Genomic DNA, 18169 nt, shown 5'->3' on the forward strand with positions numbered 1-18169 from the left:
CCTAGACAGTTTTCTATTTCAGCGTACGGGTGCGCATCCTTTTTATGCATGTGTTGAACATTGCGAGCCATCAATTTGTGATTACCATGCGCGATGTTGCTAGGTAACTGACTTGTGTAAAGATGGTGGGTTTACTTTGGGTCACAGTGAAAAGCACGGAACAATTTCAATAATTTCATCCACAGACAGCAGCAATTCAAAATCCAATTGCATGTGAAATGTTCATTATTCTTTCAATAGTTCACGATCAGAGATGTCTGTCTAGTAGTAGGTGAATGATACGATGCAGTAGAATCATGCTTGATTCCCCTGACTTGTTACATTGTTACCACTATCAACAATCTCTTTATCAGCACACAAGAGATCAATTAATGCAGGAGAGAGCAAGTCAACAACTCTGGATTTATTGTATGCTGTTGAAAAGAGATGCATTATAACACAAAAAACAGTTCCCTATGTCTGGTTTTTGGGGATTACTTGTTGCCATTGAGTGATTTTAAAATTGAGCCTGTTTGGTAACTTTTACATTGTCGCTTTAGCATGTCACTTGTAGCATGCTTGTTATAAATCTGAAGATTGGGAAAGGGGGATACCTAGTCAGTTAAACAACTGAATTCCTTCAACTGAAATGTGTCTTCCGCATTTAACCCAACCCCTCTGAATGAGAGAGGTGCGGGGGGCTGTCTTAATCGACGTCTTAGACGCCCGGGGAACAGTGGGTTTACTGGCTTGCTCAGGGACAGAACGACAGCTTTTAACATGTCAGCTTTCGGTTACTGGCCCAACGCTCTAACCACGAGTACCATGTTGCAACATACTGTATGTACTTTTCATTTCTTGAGGTATCTGCAGCTACAGATTCATCATGCAAGTGCATACCTTAGCCCAACCCATGCTTATCTCTACAATATTGAGAGCTGTTGCAGGTTGCCCTTTGTGTTGTCCTTTTGTCTTTTAGGTTGTACATATTAGTCAGTTATCTTCTGACACAGTAGCCCATCTGAGTTGCTGTGTTCATAGTTTGTCATCTTCCATTTTCACATGATGTATTTTCCAACTAGGTTTGCAACTGAACTGTGCCTGTTGTTATAACAGGGTAGTAATGATATTGATTGGAACAGTCACATATGGTAGTCTCTTTGAGTGATCTTGTGTTTTTCGTCCAGGTTTTGTAATGGTCTCTCGTCAGTCTTTAATCATTTGAATTAATAAGCTCTGACTGCAGCATCACCTACACATTTGTTCCACTTTATTTGTCTGTCAAACTGAAGAGAAATGGTGAGCTGTTTGTCCATCAATGCCTCTTAATATGTAAATTCCTGACCATGTCTCTTAATGCAGCTGTCAGTTGGTCAGGTTCTGTGGGCTTCCATGATGAGGTGCACTCCCCAGTCTACTGTAATTGAGGCCAGTGTGACTCACTCTCCAGTGCTGACAGGGGCCTGTGACCACTGCTGCCCAGATGGTGGTTCTGCGCTGAAGGGCAGCCCTGACACAGTGCCACTGTTCTGGAGGGCGGCCGCACTATCACGGCACACTACCCAAGGTTGCCCCCTCTCTCAGTGGCACTGTACTGAAAACATGTACATTCTTTTTGCAAATGTATGATTGTTGGGCCAAAAGGCACAGGTTTCTCTTTAATTATTTGGTTGACAAAGTAGCTGAACCCCCCTATTGTAGCAGGTTGTGAAGACATGTGGTGCCTCCCCCTCCAGGCCTGTGTAAAGGACAACATGGCATCACTCCAGCTATACACCATCAACACACTGATAGAACTGATGTCCTCCTCACACACAATGGCATCAACAATACACGTCTACTGCCAGAAATAGATAAAGGGATTAATAGTGCATAGGCTACTTTGAGGAGATGTGAGGAAACTGTTATGACACAGCTTTTTATTTTTAGGATGTAGTAAACAGCGAAATTCCTGCCTTTCAAACATGGACGACAGGCGCACTAGATTCTTAAATGGCAAGTTGTTATTTTGAGATTACTCTGTAGGTGTTGATGTGTGTTATGTGCACAGGATCTTTTCACAGATCAATTATCCTCCATGCTGGGCTTGTGGGAACTTGTTTTGTATCCTGATTTACAGTCATTTTTACTTAATTCAGTATCCCTAAAGAGAGTGACAACAAAGCCAAATGCAATAGGAGACTTGAAATAAATAGTATGTACATTTTTTGCTGTCTGAATTGAATTAGTGGCATGTCTTTGCCTTTATTTCCCCAGTGCACACCCAGATGCATGTACGGGTAGTTCTGACACATAGTCAGCTTCATTATACGCTGCAGATTGTTATGTTTGCGTTCCCTGTTCAAAGCACATATCAGAGAAACTGATTAATAACAGCATAAAGTGTGAAAAGGAAAATTAGTCACTGGGTATCTTCTCACTCTCTCTCAAATGTTTTCCTGTATCATGAGGCTGAGATGACTGTGTTCCCCAACCCCTGGAGTGGTCTCTGATGATACTTAAAATAAATACAATTCCACTCAAACTATCTTTTGGTATTTGTTTCATTAGTCCACTGTTGATTCAGTCCCAAAATGTTTTGCAAGCCAGCAATCAAGTAGTTTTCATGATTAAGAACTTTCAAAATACAGAAATACAGCCAGTATGATGCGTTTTGCATCATGTGATGCATTTTGCGTCATACCGGCTGTATTTCTGCCCAACGTGAACGGCAAGAGCTCAGACACACATGGAAAATGAAATTACCCTGGGAATCGATAGAACATTGCTCAGAGATGCCCAAAAACAATATAACATAGAAAATGGGTGAATCTTTGCTTTAAGGGGAAGGAGGACTTGAGGTGAAGAAGATCTATTATAGCCATCAGGATAACCACTAATACCACTGATCCAGGGAAACTCCTCACTCTCACTTGATTGTAGGGGTGTAACGGTATACACATTCATACCGAACCGTTCGTTACGGGGACCTCAGTTCGGTCCACACTGTGAACCGGAATGAATACATAAAAAAAAACATATTTACAAAATAAAAACACTAGGTCTATAGGCTATGCCTACACGGTTGTAGGCCTATGCATCTTGAGTAAATCTGTCTATTCAGGCTATTTTGTTAAAAATCTAATCAAATTGTATTTGTCACATGTGCCGAATACAACAGTGAAATGCTTACTTTACAAGCCCTTAACCAACAATGGAGTTTTAAGAAAGTACAAAAATAAATAAATAAAAGTAACAAATTATTACAGGGCAGCAGTAAAATAACAATAGCGAAGCTATATACAGTGGGTACCATTACAGAGTCAATGTGCGGGGGCACCGGTTGGTCGAGGAGATGTTGTGACTATGCATAGATATTTACAGAGAGTAGCAGCAGCATAGAAGAGGTGGAGGGGGGCAATACAAACAGTCTGGGTAGCCATTTGATTAGATGTTCAGGAGTCTTATGGCTTGGGGGGTAGAAGCTGTTTAGAAGCCTCTTGGACCTACACTTGGCACTCCGGTACCGCTTGCAAGTGTGGTAGCAGAGAGAGCAGTCTATGACTAGGGTGGCTGGAGTCTTTGACAATTTTTAGGGCCTTCCTCTGACACCGTCTGGTGTAGAGGTCCTGGATGGCAGGAGGCTTGGCCCCAGTGATGTGCTGGGCCGTACGCACTACCCTCTGTAGTGCCTTGCGGACGGAGGCCGACCAGTTGCCATACCAGGGAGTGATGCAACCGGTCAGGATGCTCTTGAAGGTGCAGCTGTAGAACCTTTTGAGAATCTGAGGACCCATGGCAAATATGTTCAGTCTTCTGACTGGGAATAGGTTTTGTCGTGCCCTCTTCATGACTGTCTTGGTGTCCTTGGACCATGTTAGTTTTTTGGTGATGTGGACACCAAGGAATTTGAAGCTCTCAACCTGCTCCACTATGGCGCCGTCGATCAGAATGGGGGTGTGCTCGGTCCTCTTTTTCCTGTAGTTCACAATCATCTCCTTTGTCTTGATCACATTGAGGGAGAGGTTGTTGTCCTGGCACCACACAGCCAGGTCTCTGACCTCCTCCCGGTTTGCTGTCTCATCACTGTTGGTGATCAGGCCTAACACTGTTGTGTCATCTGCAAATGTAATGGTGGTGTTGGAGTCGTGCCTGGCCGTGCAGTCATGAGTGGGAGTACAGGAGGGGACTGAGCACGCACTCCTGACGGGAGGATGTGTTGTTATCTACCCTTACCACCTGGGGGCGGACCATCAGGAAGTCCAGGATCCAGTTGCAGAGGGAGAAGTTTAGTCCCAGGGTCCTTAGCTTAGTGATGAGCTTTGAGGGCACTATGGTGTTGAACGCTGAGCTGTATTCAATGAATAGCATTCTCACATAGGTGTTCCTTTTGTCCAGGTGTGAAAGGACAGTGCGGAGTGCAATAGAGATTGCATTATCTGTTGGGGCGGTATGCAAATTGGAAGGGGTCTAGGGTTTCTGGGATAATGGTGTTGATGTGAGCCATGACCAGCCTTTCAAAGCACTTCATGGCTACGGACGTGAGTGCTACAGATCGGTAGTCATTTAGGCAGGTTACCTTAGTGTTCTTGGGCACAGGGACTATGGCTGTCTGCTTGAAACATGTTGGTATTACAGACTCCGACAGGGAGAGGTTGAAAATGTCAGGGAAGACACTTGCCAGTTGGTCAGCGCATGCTAGGAGTGCACATCCTGGTAATTCATCTGGCCCTGCGGCCTTGTGAATGTTGACCTGTTTAAAGGTCTTACTCACATCGGCTACGAAGAGCGTGATCACACAATTGTCTGGAACAGCTGATGCCCTCCTGCATGTTTCAGTGTTATTTGCCTCGAAGCGAGCATATAAGTAATTTAGTCTGGTAGGCTCGTGTCACTGGGCAGCTCTTGGCTGTGCTTCCCTTTGTAGTCTGTAATAATTTCCAAGCCCTGCCACATCCGACGAGCGTCGGAGCCGGTGTAGTTTTATTCGATCTTAGTCCTTTATTGAAGCTTTGCCTGTTTGATGGTTTGTCGGAGAGCATAGTGGGAATTCCTATAAGCTTCCGGGTTAAGTCCCGCTCCTTGAAAGCGGCAGCTCTAGCCTTTAACTCAGTGTGGATGTTGCCTGTAATCCATGGCTTCTGGTTGGGGTATGTACGTACAGTCACTGTGGGGACGACGTCATCAATGCACTTATTGATGAAGCCAGTGACTGGTCTGATGTACTCCTCAATGCCATCGGAGGAATCTCGGAACATATTCCAGTCTGTGCTAGCAAACTGTCCTGTAGTTTAGCATCTGCTTCATCTGAACACTTTTTTTATTGACAGAGTCACTGGTGCTTCCTACTTTTAATTTTTGCTTGTAAGCAGGAATCAGGAGGATGGAATTATGGTCAGATTTGACAAATGGAGGGCGAGGGAGAGCTTTGTACGTGTCTCTGTGTGTGGAACAAAGGTGGTCCAGAGTTTTTTTCTCCCCCTCTGGTTGCACATTTAACATGCTGACAGAAATGAGGTAAAACTGATGTAGGTTTCCCTGCATTGAAGTCCCTGGCCGCTAGAAGCGCCGCCTCTGGATGAGCATTTTCCTGGGACGAGACCCGTAATAACAAGTGCACAATACACTCAGCACGAAAGCCGAAATAACAAAGCACAGGTACTCACAGACCAACGGACATGGGAACAATAACTGACAAAACAATGGTGAACAGAGGGCACATATATACAATTACTAATCAGGGGGAATGGGAATCAGGTGTGCGTAAAGAAACAGTTCAGTGACGCCTAGAGGCCGGTGATGTAGACCTCCAGAACTGGTGCACGGAATGAGCAGCAGTACCGGGAGAATCTGTGACACCAATCTCCTTTCGCAAAATCTCTGTGTCTTTCTCCTGCGAATGACTGGGATGAGGGCCGGTCATAAGAGACGGTAGCAGCAACATTATGTGCAAAATAAATTACAAACAATGCGAAAAAATAAACGAAAAAGCACGGTTGGTTATTAAGAGCCAATTAAACGGCAGCCATCCTCTCTGGATCCATTATTAGATGTAACAACTAGAGCCTAGCGCATTTCCAACTGTCCTTTTGTGAGTTACAGCCAGGCGGCAGGTAGCCTAGTGGTTAGAGCGTTGGGCCAGTAACAAAGGTTGCTGGATCGAATCCCTGAGCTGACAAGGTGAAAATCTGTCATTCTGCCCCTGAACAAGGCAGTTAAACCACTGTTCCCTAGTAGGCCATCATTGTAAATAAGAATTTGTTATTAACTGACTTGCCTAGTTAAATAAAGGTCACTTTTTTTATAACTAGTTCTGTACAATTGCGAGTGATGGGGTCGATAAACCAGAATTGGAGTATTCTTCATCATCGTTTAAATCTCCAGTTTTGTTCAACATTTTGGCTTCCAAGTAAATTACATCGGCGATGGACAGACAGTTGTGGATAAAATGTTAACGGTATGTCGCCATGCTCAACGAGCTGCCAACACCTCAAATATGTTTTATGCCGACATCACCCCAGTATACCGGAGCAAGATGGAAACGCAAACAAACAACAACACATCATCTCCCCTCTGTATTCAAGCAGCCCTTGGCAGCTGCTTCTGACCTGTCCGAAGGATTTAAAAAAATGTTATTTGTACTTTACATTCTTTTTTAGTTTTACAATTTTTACGCCTTTTTCTCCCCAATATCGTGGTATCCAATTGGTAGTTTCTGTCTTGCGTTATCGCTGCAACTCCAGTACGGACTCGGGAGCTGTGCATCCTCCGAAACACAACCCAACCAAGCCACACTGCTTCTTGACACAATGCCCACTTAACCCAGAAACCAGCCGCACCAATGTGTCGGAGGAAACACCGTACACCTGGCGACCGTGTCAGCGTGCATTGCGCCTGGCCCGCCACAGGAGTCGCTAGTGCGCAATGGGACAAGGACATCCTTGCCGGCCAAACCCTCCCCTAACCCGGTCTACGCTTGGCCAATTGTGCACCGCCCCATGTGTCTCTCTGGTTGTGGCCGGCTACGGCAGAGCCTAGACTCGAACCCAGAATCTCTAGTGGCACAGCTTAGACCACTGCCCCACACGGGAGGCCCTTGGCCGAAGGAATTACAAGAGCCATAGGTAGGCTATGTTTATGTTTTTTATAGTGTTTGGTTTATAGCCGGTGGTTGAGAATAGAGGGTTTCAGCACCTCGAGAAAGCCAGTGTGTAGAATAGTACTCAAATATGCAAATGAGGATATTGCATATTTCTACCCTTGTACCTATTTAGGATACATCACCATGAAGAGAATGACATTTATATCCATAATTAGGCATTTCTGTGTTGTATAGATCAGGGACCCAATATGAAATTCTGCAATTGTGTTACATGGTGTGAATCCACTTTGCTTACGGTAGATCAGTTATTCCCAAACTTTTTATAGTCCCGTGTACCCCTTCAAGCATACCCCCTCTAGCACCAGGGTCAGCGCACTCTCAAATGTTGTTTTTTGCCATCATTGTAAGCCTGTCACACACACACTATACAATACATTTATTAAACATAAGAATGAGTGTGTTTTTGTCGCAACCCGGCTCGTGGGAAGTGACAAAGTGCTCTTATAGGACCAGGGAACAAATACTAATAATCAATAGTTTTTCTCTTTATTTAGCCATCTTACATATAAAACTTTATTTGTTAATCGAAAATTGTGAATAACTCACCATAGGTTAATGGGAAGGGTGTGCTTGAAAGGATGCATATAACTCTGCAATGTTGGGTTGTATTGGAGAGAGTCTCAGTCTTAAATCATTTTCCACACACTGTCTGTGCCTGTATTTAGTTGTCATGCACCTATGTGAGAGAATCCACTCTCACATAGGTACGTACGTGGTTGCAAAGGTGATCAGTGTCTTAACAGCGCGATTTGCCAAGGCAGGATACTCTGAGCGCAGCCCAATCCAGAAATCTGGCAGTGGCTTCTGATTAAATAACATTTTCACAGAACCGATTGTTGCAATTTCCATGAGGCTTTCTTGTTCAGATATCAGTAAGTGGACTGGAGGCAGGGCATGAAAGGGATAACGAATCCAGTTGTTTGTGCTGTCTGTTTCGGGAAAGTACCTGCCTAATTACGCACCCAGCTTACTCAGGTGATTCGCTATATCACATTTCCCATTGTTCATAAGCTGGAGTTTGTTTGCACACAAAAAAATCATACAATGATGGAAAGACCTGTGTGTTGTCCTTGTTAATGCAGACAGAGAAGAGCTCCAACTTCTTAATCATAGCCTCAATTTTGTCCTGCACATTGAATCTAGTTGCGGAGAGTCCCTGTAATCCTAGATTCAGATCATTCAGGAGAGAAAAAACATCACCAAGATAGGCCAGTTGTGTGAGAAACTCGTCATCATGCAAGCGGTCAGACAAGTGAAAATTATGGTCAGTAAAGAGAACTTTAAGCTCGTCTCTCAATTTAAAAAAGAACGTGTCAATACTTTGCCACTTGAACCAGCGTACTTCTGTATGTTGTGAAAGCGTTACGTGGTTGCTGCCCATATCATTGCATAATGCAGAAAATACACGAAGGGGGCTTGCATTAACAAAGTTAACCATTTTCAATGTAGCGTCCAAAACGTATTTCAAGCTGTCAGACATTCCTTTGGCAGCAAGAGCCTCTCGGTGTATGCTGCAGTGTACCCAAGTGGCGTCGGGAGCATATCAGGGCACAAGGCGAGACCCAGATGCAGACACGGGAGGCAGATGGTTTGAGTCTTTGATATTTATTATATCCAAAATGGGGAGGCAAGAGAATGGTCTTGGATAGGCAAAAGGTCAAAACCAGTTCAGAGTCCAGGAGGTACAGTGCGGCAGGCAGGCTCGAGGTCAGGGCAGGCAGAATGGTCAGGCAGGACTAGTAAAAGAGAATAGAAAAGGCAGAAGCACGGGAAAAACACGCTGTTTGACTTGGAACATACAAGACAAACTGGCACAGAGACAGGAAACACAGGCAGAAATACACCAGGGATAACAAGCGACACCTGGAGGGGGTGGAGACAATAACAAGGACAGGTGAAACTGATCAGGGTGTGACAGAGCAACTGCTTGCACGCGGGTTACCACTCCACTATGTCTCCCTGGCATTGCTTTTGCGCCATCAGTACAGATACCAAAGTCCATTTGATGTCACAAAGCTGTCCAGTACTTTAAAAATATCCTCTCCCGGTTTGCAGAAGAGGATATCTTCCTTAATTGACCCCCCATAAATATAACAGGCATATACAAGGAGCTGTGCCAGGCCCGCCACGTCTGTTGACTCATCCAGCTGTAACGCATAGAATTCACTGGCTTGTATGCGAAGCAGTAAGTGTTTCAAAACATCTCCTGCCATGTCACTGATGCGTCGTGAAACAGTGTTGTTTGATGAAGGCATTGTCTGTATAGTTTTTTTGGGCTTTTCCCCCCCAGCATTGTCCCAACCATATCCGTGGCAGCAGGAAGAATTAAGTCCTCCACAATAGTATGGGACTTGCCTGTCCTAGCCCCTCGGTAGCTCACCATATAAGACGCTTCTAGCCCCTTCTTATTAATGGTATCTGTTGCTTTTATACGTCTTACTACTCGAAAGTCGGCTTAATTCTCACTCAAAAAACTCCCGTGCCTTATTTTTCAAATTGGCTTGTTTTGTTTCTAAATGTCTGCACAAGAGTGAAGGTTTCATCAAGTTGTGAGATAGTACTTTTGCACATATAACACACTGTGGCTGAGGAAAGGCACTATTCCCAATATAAGTGAACCCCAAATCAATATTCATCATATTTGCGCCTCTTCGATGATCTAGCGTTCCTGTCTGTTGTTCGGTGCTTTCCCGGGTGAGGGGCAGTAGCTCTTCTGCTGCATCAGATTCACAACTGTCAGTGTCAATGCTAGCTGGGCTAACAACAAATGTAGAATTACTGATGCCAGCATTGATGTGCTCGTGGAAGCAGAACAACTTGTGTCGTTGACAGGTGCAGGTGTAGTACTGCTGGTAGTAGCAGTACTACCAGTAGAGCTGGTATGTGTCTCTATTGATGCGGGGCTTACTTTTTTTTAACCATATATACATTTTCGCGTAAACTGAATGAGCAGCAGCTATGCTTGGCTACATACGGACAATTAGTGGAATTCCCGTGAGAGTGTAATGGTTAATGTGATTGGATGTTAATTATTTGACAAGGTTACCTGTATTTGACATTGTGTTGTTATTTCGCTGAACACTAGATGGTTTAATTTTATTTTTGGCAGTGAAACGAGGCTACTCAGGCGAGGAAAAAACTCACCCAAATGTATAGCCCCGTTGGAAAATCTAAATGGACTGTTTGAAAATGTGAAGAGAAAAAAATATAATTAAAAATATTCATAAAAAATAAATAAAAGGTGAATCACATTTTTATTTAGCGTACCCCCGATGGCATTGCGTTCCCCAGTTTGGGAATACCTGCTGTAGATCAATACCAAAACAGATGTTTTCAAAGACAAGATGTCATGTCAAAGCTGACACCCCATTCTTCTGCAGACATCTTTGAATCTTAATTCGGAGCAGATATTTAAGAGTTTTTGGAATTTACCGTAATTCTGTTACCAAACTTGGCATCTGCACAGTTCTTCCAGTAAATGTGTTTTGTAAAATGTTCAGTGTAAATTGTTAAAAGTTGTCCTTGTGCATGGAGTTGTATGGTTTGTTAAACTTTGAAATCAATGGTTTTTGTTTGGCATACATTTTAAATGAAAAACCTGAGTCTCAGTACAATTCTGTGGAATTGCCCAAAGGTTTTGTGGCTTCCCCTCCTCCTCTTCTGCATGTGGTGTCTGCTGTGGTATTAGTGTGTTATACGATGACCGAACACCAGACTGCTTACTGTCGGTCCCACCTCTCTCTGTCTGTGACAGCGTTTATGCTCCAGCCTGCCAATCCTCAGCCAGGGGAGAGGACAGGACCTGGTTTGCTCTTGTGTGCTGTGCTGTACATAGACAAAGTCAGGTGCCACAGCGGGATCTTGCCCAGGGAGAGGAACCCCCTAGACTGCATTCTGCACATAGCCTACCTTCATTAAGACTGGGGTTTGGCCCAAGTTTGTTGAGCCTGTTGAGCTTGTTTCTCACACTGTAGATACTGTATACAGATGTGTAGCGCTAGGATCCTTTCTCCCTCTGTTAGTTTTAGTCACACCCCTCAGAGACAGTCTTAACCTTAAAAAATAAACCTTTCAAAGTCCTGTCATCACAATTTCACATTCTGTTCAGGCCCTCATCAAAATTACAGTAGGCTAAATAAATTGTTTTTACTTTTGCTGTGTCTGATACTTTCACTCCTGATGCCGCATTGTATTGCTGTTGCCCAGACTTTGCTGTTAAGATGTGTTTTTTTGTGTTTCCTGCAATCAATATTTAACATTCTAGTACATTTTGATTATGATTTAATTGGAGGTCAGAATGTGATATGTCCACGCTAAAGCTATTTATAAACTGGGTGGTTCGAGCCCTGAATGCTGATTGGCTGAAAGCCGTGGTATATCACAGGTATGACAAAAAATTACTTTTTACTGTTCTAATTACATTGGTAACCAGTTTATAATAGCAATAAGGCACCTTAGGGGCTTGTGGTATATGGCCAATACACCACGGCTAAGGGCTGTGTCCAGGAACTCTACGTTGCGTCGTGCATAACAACAGCCCTTAGATGTGGTATATTGGCCATATACCACACCTCCTTGGGCCTTATTGCTTAAGTACACTATAAACACTATATATAAAAGTATGTGGACACCCCTTCAAATTAGTGGATTTGGCTATTTCAGCCACACCCGTTGCTGACAGGTGTATAAAATCGAGCACACAGCCATGCAATCTCCATAGACAAACATTGGCAGCAGAATGGCGTTACTGAAGGCTCAGTGACTTTCAATGTTGCACCGTCATAGGATGCCACCTTTCCAACAAGTCCGTTGGTCAAATTTCTGCCCTACTAGAGCTGCCCTGGTCAACTGTAAGTGCTGTTATTGTGAAGTGGAAACGTCTAGGGCAGTGGTTCCCAAACGTTTTATAGTCCCGTACCCCTTCAAATATTCAACTTCGAGCTGAGTAGCACCAGGGTCAGCGCACTTTCTAATGTTGTTTTTTGCCATCATTGTAAGCCTGTCACACACACACTATACAATACATTTATTAAACATAAGAATGAGTGTGTTTTTGTCGCAACCCGGCTCGTGGGAAGTGACAAAGAGCTCTTATAGGACCAGGGAACAAATAATAATAATCAATAATTTTGCTCTTTATTTAGCCGTCTTACATATAAAACTTTATTTGTTAATCGAAAATTGTGAATAACTCACCATAGGTTAATGAGAAGGGTGTGCTTGAAAGGATGCATATAACTTTGCAATGTTGGGTTGTATTGGAGAGAGTCTCAGTCTTAAATCATTTTCCACACACTGTCTGTGCCTGTATTTAGTTGTCATGCACCTATGTGAGAGAATCCACTCTCACATAGGTATGTCGTTGCAAAGGGCATCAGTGTCTTGACAGCCAATTTGCCAAGGCAGGATACTCTGAGCGCAGCCCTATCTAGAAATTTGGCAGTGGCTTCTGATTAAATAACATTTTCACAGAACCGCTTGTTGCAATTTCCATGAGGCTCTCTTGTTCAGATATCAGTAAGTGGACTGGAGGCAGGGCATGAAAGGGATAACGAATCCAGTTGTTTGTGCTGTCTGTTTCTGGAAAGTACCTGCCTAATTACACACCCAACTCACTCAGGTGCTTCGCTATATCACATTTGACATTGTCCGTAAACTTGAGTTAATTTGCACACAAAAAAATCATACAATGATGGAAAGACCTGTGTGTTGTCCTTGTTAATGCAGACAGAGAAGAGCTCCAACTTCTTAATCATAGCCTCAATTTTGTCCTGCACATTGAATATAGTTGAGGAGAGTCCCTGTAATCCTAGATTCAGATCATTCAGGCGAGAAAAACATCACCCAGATAGGCCAGTCGTGTGAGAAACTCGTCATCGTGCAAGCGGTCAGACAAGTGAAATTTATGGTCAGTAAAGAGAACTTTAAGCTCGTCTCTCAATTCCAAATAACATGTCAATACTTTGCCCCTTGATAACCAGCGCACTTCTGTATGTTGGAGAAGCCTTATATGGTCACTGCCCATATCATTGCATAATGCAGAAAATACACGAGAGTTCAGGGGCCTTGCTTTAACAAAGTTAACCATTTTCACTGTAGCGTCCAAAACGTATTTCAAGCTGTTAGGCATTCCCTTGGCAGCAAGAGCCTCTTGGTGGACGCTGCAGTGTACCCAAGTGGCGTCGGGAGCAACTGCGTGCACTCACGTTACCACTCCACTATGTCTCCCTGTCATGGCTTTTGCGCCATCAGTACAGATACCAACACATCTTGACCACCAAAGGCCATTTGATGTCACAAAGCTATCCAGTACTTTAAAAATATCCTCTCCTGTTGTCCTGGTTTCCAGTGGTTTGCAGAAGAGGATGTCTTCCTTAATTGCCCCCCCCCCCCATAAACGTAACGGACATATACCAGGAGCTGTGCCAGGGCCGCCACGTCTGTTGACTCATCAATTTTTGAGCAGACTGAATGAGCAGCAGCTACGTTTGGCTACATACGGACCGTTAGTGGAATTCCCGCGAGAGAGTAACGGTTAATGTGATTGGATGTTAATTATTTGACTAGGCTACCTGTATTTGACATTGTGTTGTTATTTCGCTGAACACTAGATGGTTTAATTTTATTTTTGGCAGTGAAACGAGGCTACTCAGGCGAGGAAAAAAGCTTCACCCAAATGTGTAGCCCGGTTGGAAAATCTAAATTGACTGTTTGAAAAGGTGAATCACATTTTTATTTGGCGTACCCCCGACGGCATTGCGTACCCCAGTTTGGGAATAGCCGGTCTAGGGAACAACCAAGGCTCAGACACGAAGTGGTAGGCCACACAAGCTCACAGAACGGGACCGCCAAGTGCTGAAGTGTGTAAAAATGATCGGTCTTCGTTTGCAACACTCACTATTGAGTTCCAAACTGCCTCTGGAAGCAACGTCCGTGCAGGAATTGTTCGTCAGAAGCTTCATGAAATGGGTTTCCTTGGCCGAGCAGCCGCACACAAGCCTACGCTCACCATGCCTAATGCCATGCATCGGCTGAGTGGTGTAAAGCTAGCCGCCATTGGACTCTGGAGCAGTGGAAACACGTTCTCTGGAGGGGTGAATCACACTTCACCATCTGGCAGTCCGACCTACAAATCTTGATTTGGCGCATGCCAGGAGAACGCTACCTGCCCAAATGCATTGCCAACTGTGAAGTTTGGTGGAGGAGGAATAATGGTCTGGGGCTGTTTTTCATTATTCGGGCTAGGCCTCTTAGTTCCAGTGACGGGAAATCTTAACGCTACAGCATACAATGACATTCTACTGTAGACGATTCTGTGCTTCCAACTTTGTGGCAACCAGTTTGGGGAAGGCCCTTTCCTGTTTCAGCATGACAATGCCCCCATGCACAAAGCGAGGTCTATACAGAAAGGGTTTGTCGGTCGGTGTGGAAGAATTTGTCTGGCCTGCACAGAGCCCTGACCTCAACCCCATCGAAAACCTTTGGGATGAATTGGAATGCCGACTGCAAGCCAGGCCTAATAGCCCAACATCAGTGCCTGACCTGACTAATGCTCTTGTGGGTGAATGGAAGCAAGTCCCAACAGCTAGTGGAAAGCCTTCCCAGAAGAGTGGAGGCTGTTGTAGCAGCAAAGGAGGGACCAACTCCATATTAATGGCCATGATTTTGGAATGAGATGTTCAATGAGCAGGTGTCCCTATACTTTTGGTCATGTAGTGGACATCTATATGAGATCTCCAATTTTCCCCTTCTGTACAATTAACCTTCTGTATATATTTAGTTCTATCCCGAAGACATTTTTCCATCTGATTTTAAAAATCATCTCACACACACACACACACACACACACACACACACACACACACACACACACACACACACACACACACACACACAGAAGACATTCTGAGTAATCAAGGAGTGTGATAGGAGGCCAGTAGTGAGGAGGGTTGGGCTTGAGAGCTCCTTCACCCTGTGGTGCATCAGGGCCTTGGGTCACAAAATGCCTACATTTTTCCACCGCACTGACTGGGATTCTAGGAAGAAGGGGTTGACAGGAAGCTCAACTAGAGTGTAGATAGATAAAAAGTTTATTTAGTCACATGCACAGGGTTGCATATGTGATTGCCGGGTACAGTGGAAGTCTCTGATTTCCAACAGTGCAGGTCAAAGAGAGTGAATTAAAACAATAATACAAATAATGAAACAATAATAATCAAAAAAATTAAATAATATATACACATTTACAACTGTAACAATTATAAATGTCTATTGGCGGGTTGGGGGCAGGGCAAAAGTCATTTGGGGGGATGAAAGGACGGGCAGGTAGCTGACTGGTGGTGGCTATTCAGCAGCCTGATGGTCTGGGGGTAGAAGCTTTTGGCCAGTCTGACAGCTTTTACCATGATGCTCCTGTACTGCTCACGTCTTAGTGATGGAAGTGGGGAGAACAGGCTGTGGATCGGGTGGCTGAGGTCCCTGAAGATCTTCTTGTCCTTCCTGTGACACCTTGTGTTGTAGGTGTTCTGGAGAGCAGGCAGTGTGCACCCAATGGTGCGTGGGGCTGAGCGTACCACCCTCTGTAGAGCCTTGTGGTCCACGGTGGTGGAGTTGCTGTACCACACTGTCATGCAGCCTGACAGTATGCTCTCGATGGTGCTCATGTAGAACACTGTGTGTGTGTTCGTGTGTGCGTGCTCACAGGAGCTTATCAAACTTTTATATTTTCTTGTTTTGGTTCTGCCTGTAACAGTGTGCTCATGTTTTTGTAATTTCCTTTCTGGGAGCAACAAACATGAAGAGCAGAAGCATGTGTGTGTACAGCTCTTATTCACCATTGACCAGATTAGTTTACACTTAATATTGCTCTTACTGTGTGTAATGAGTTTAAGTTAATCATTCATTATATTATTATAAGCCATTCATTCATCATGACACTTGATGATGTTGATACTTGCCATCAGCAATTAGGGATATGTTTGCAGAAAATTACTGATATCTTACCTTGCAGCCACTGCCAACATATAATAAAACATCTTTAAATATTATGTGACATGATTAACCAAAACACGGGGCCCTATCATAGCATATATCAACATGATAAATGTAATTATGACACTCTTTACACAATCGATTGGTTGAAATTTTAAAACGTGAATTTTTCTATATATGTTTGAATAACATCAACTGCGCTATATGTACAGTGAGGGAAAAAAGTATTTGATCCCCTGCTGATTTTGTATGTTTGCCCACTGACAAAGAAATGATCAGTCTATAATTTTAATGGTAGGTTTATTTGAACAGTGAGAGACAGAATAACAACAAAAAAATCCAGAAAAACGCATGCCAAAAATGTTATAAATTGATTTGCATTTTAATGAGGGAAATAAGTATTTGACCCCCTCTCAATCAGAAAGATTTCTGGCTCCCAGGTATCTTTTATACAGGTAACGAGCTGAGATTAGGAGCACACTCTTAAAGGGAGTGCTCCTAATCTCAGCTTGTTACCTGTATAAAAGACACCTGTCCACAGAAGCAGTCAATTAATCGGAATCCAAACTCTCCACCATGGCCAAGACCAAAGAGCTCTCCAAGGATGTCAGGGACAAGATTGTAGACCTACACAAGGCTGGAATGGGCTACAAGACCATCGCCAAGCAGCTTGGTGAGAAGGTGACAACAGTTGGTGCGATTATTCGCAAATGGAAGAAACACAAAAGAACTGTCAACCTCCCTCGGCCTGGGGCTCCATGCAAGATCTCACCTCGTGGAGTTGCAATGATCATGAGAACGGTGAGGAATTATCCCAGAACTACACGGAAGGATCTTGTCAATGATCTCAAGGCAGCTGGGACCATAGTCACCAAGAAAACAATTGGTAACACACTACGCCATGAAGGACTGAAATCCTGCAGCGCCCGCATGGTCCCCCTGCTCAAGAAAGCACATATACATGCCCGTCTGAAGTTTGCCAATGAACATCTGAATGATTCAGAGGACAACTTGGTGAAAGTGTTGTGGTCAGATGAGACCAAAATGGAGCTCTTTGGCATCAACTCAACTCGCCGTGTTTGGAGGAGGAGGAATGCTGCCTATGACCCCAAGAACACCATCCCCACCGTCAAACATGGAGGTGGAAACATTATGCTTTGAGGGTGTTTTTCTGCTAAGGGGACAGGACAACTTCACCGCATCAAAGGGACGATGGACGGGGCCATGTACCATCAAATCTTGGGTGAGAACCTCCTTCCCTCAGCCAGGGTATTGAAAATGGGTCGTGGATGGGTATTCCAGCATGACAATGACCCAAAACACACGGCCAAGGCAACAAAGGAGTGGCTCAAGAAGAAGCACATTAAGGTCCTGGAGTGGCCTAGCCAGTCTCCAGACCTTAATCCCATAGAAAATCTGTGGAGGCAGCTGAAGGTTCGAGTTGCCAAACGTCAGCCTCGAAACCTTAATGACTTGGAGAAGATCAGCAAAGAGGAGTGGGACAAAATCCCTCCTGAGATGTGTGCAAACCTGGTGGCCAACTACAAGAAACGTCTGACCTCTGTGATTGCCAACAAGGGTTTTGACACCAAGTACTAAGTCATGTTTTGCAGAGGAGTCAAATACTTATTTCCCTCATTTAAAATGCAAATCAATTTCTAACATTTTTGACATGCGTTTTTCTGGATTTTTTGTTGTTGTTATTCTGTTTCTCACTGTTCAAATAAACCTACCATTAGAATTATAGACTGATAATTTCTTCGTCAGTGGGCAAACGTACAGAATCAGCAGGGGATCAAATACTTTTTTCCCTCACTGTAGGCTACTGAGCTTGTCTGATGCTTTACGCACTGTGATTAAAAAGAGGGAGCCTGAGATCAATGTAGCCTAACCAGAAGATAAAAACCTGTTCCCAACCCTCCTCCCGCTGCTGCTGGCCTTCACAGATTCTGCCTTTATGCTCCTGAAGTTGCCAGTAATAGGCTACACCAGCGGTCTGCAAACTTTTTCATTTGGAGTGCTAAGTTATCGTACCATTTCTACTGATCTGTGTGCCAG

General features: G+C 44.0%; 1 protein-coding gene across 1 annotated transcript in view; it reads left to right on the top strand.

Moving 5' to 3' along the window:
* The window catches only part of LOC115200170 (membrane-associated phosphatidylinositol transfer protein 2), a 91564-nt gene that overhangs the window by 597 nt on the left and 72798 nt on the right, over positions 1 to 18169 (top strand). The gene's annotated exons all lie outside the window — the stretch shown is intronic.

The sequence above is a fragment of the Salmo trutta genome, chromosome 9 (genome assembly GCF_901001165.1).
Source record: "Salmo trutta chromosome 9, fSalTru1.1, whole genome shotgun sequence".
NCBI classification, from domain to species: Eukaryota; Metazoa; Chordata; class Actinopteri; order Salmoniformes; family Salmonidae; genus Salmo; species Salmo trutta.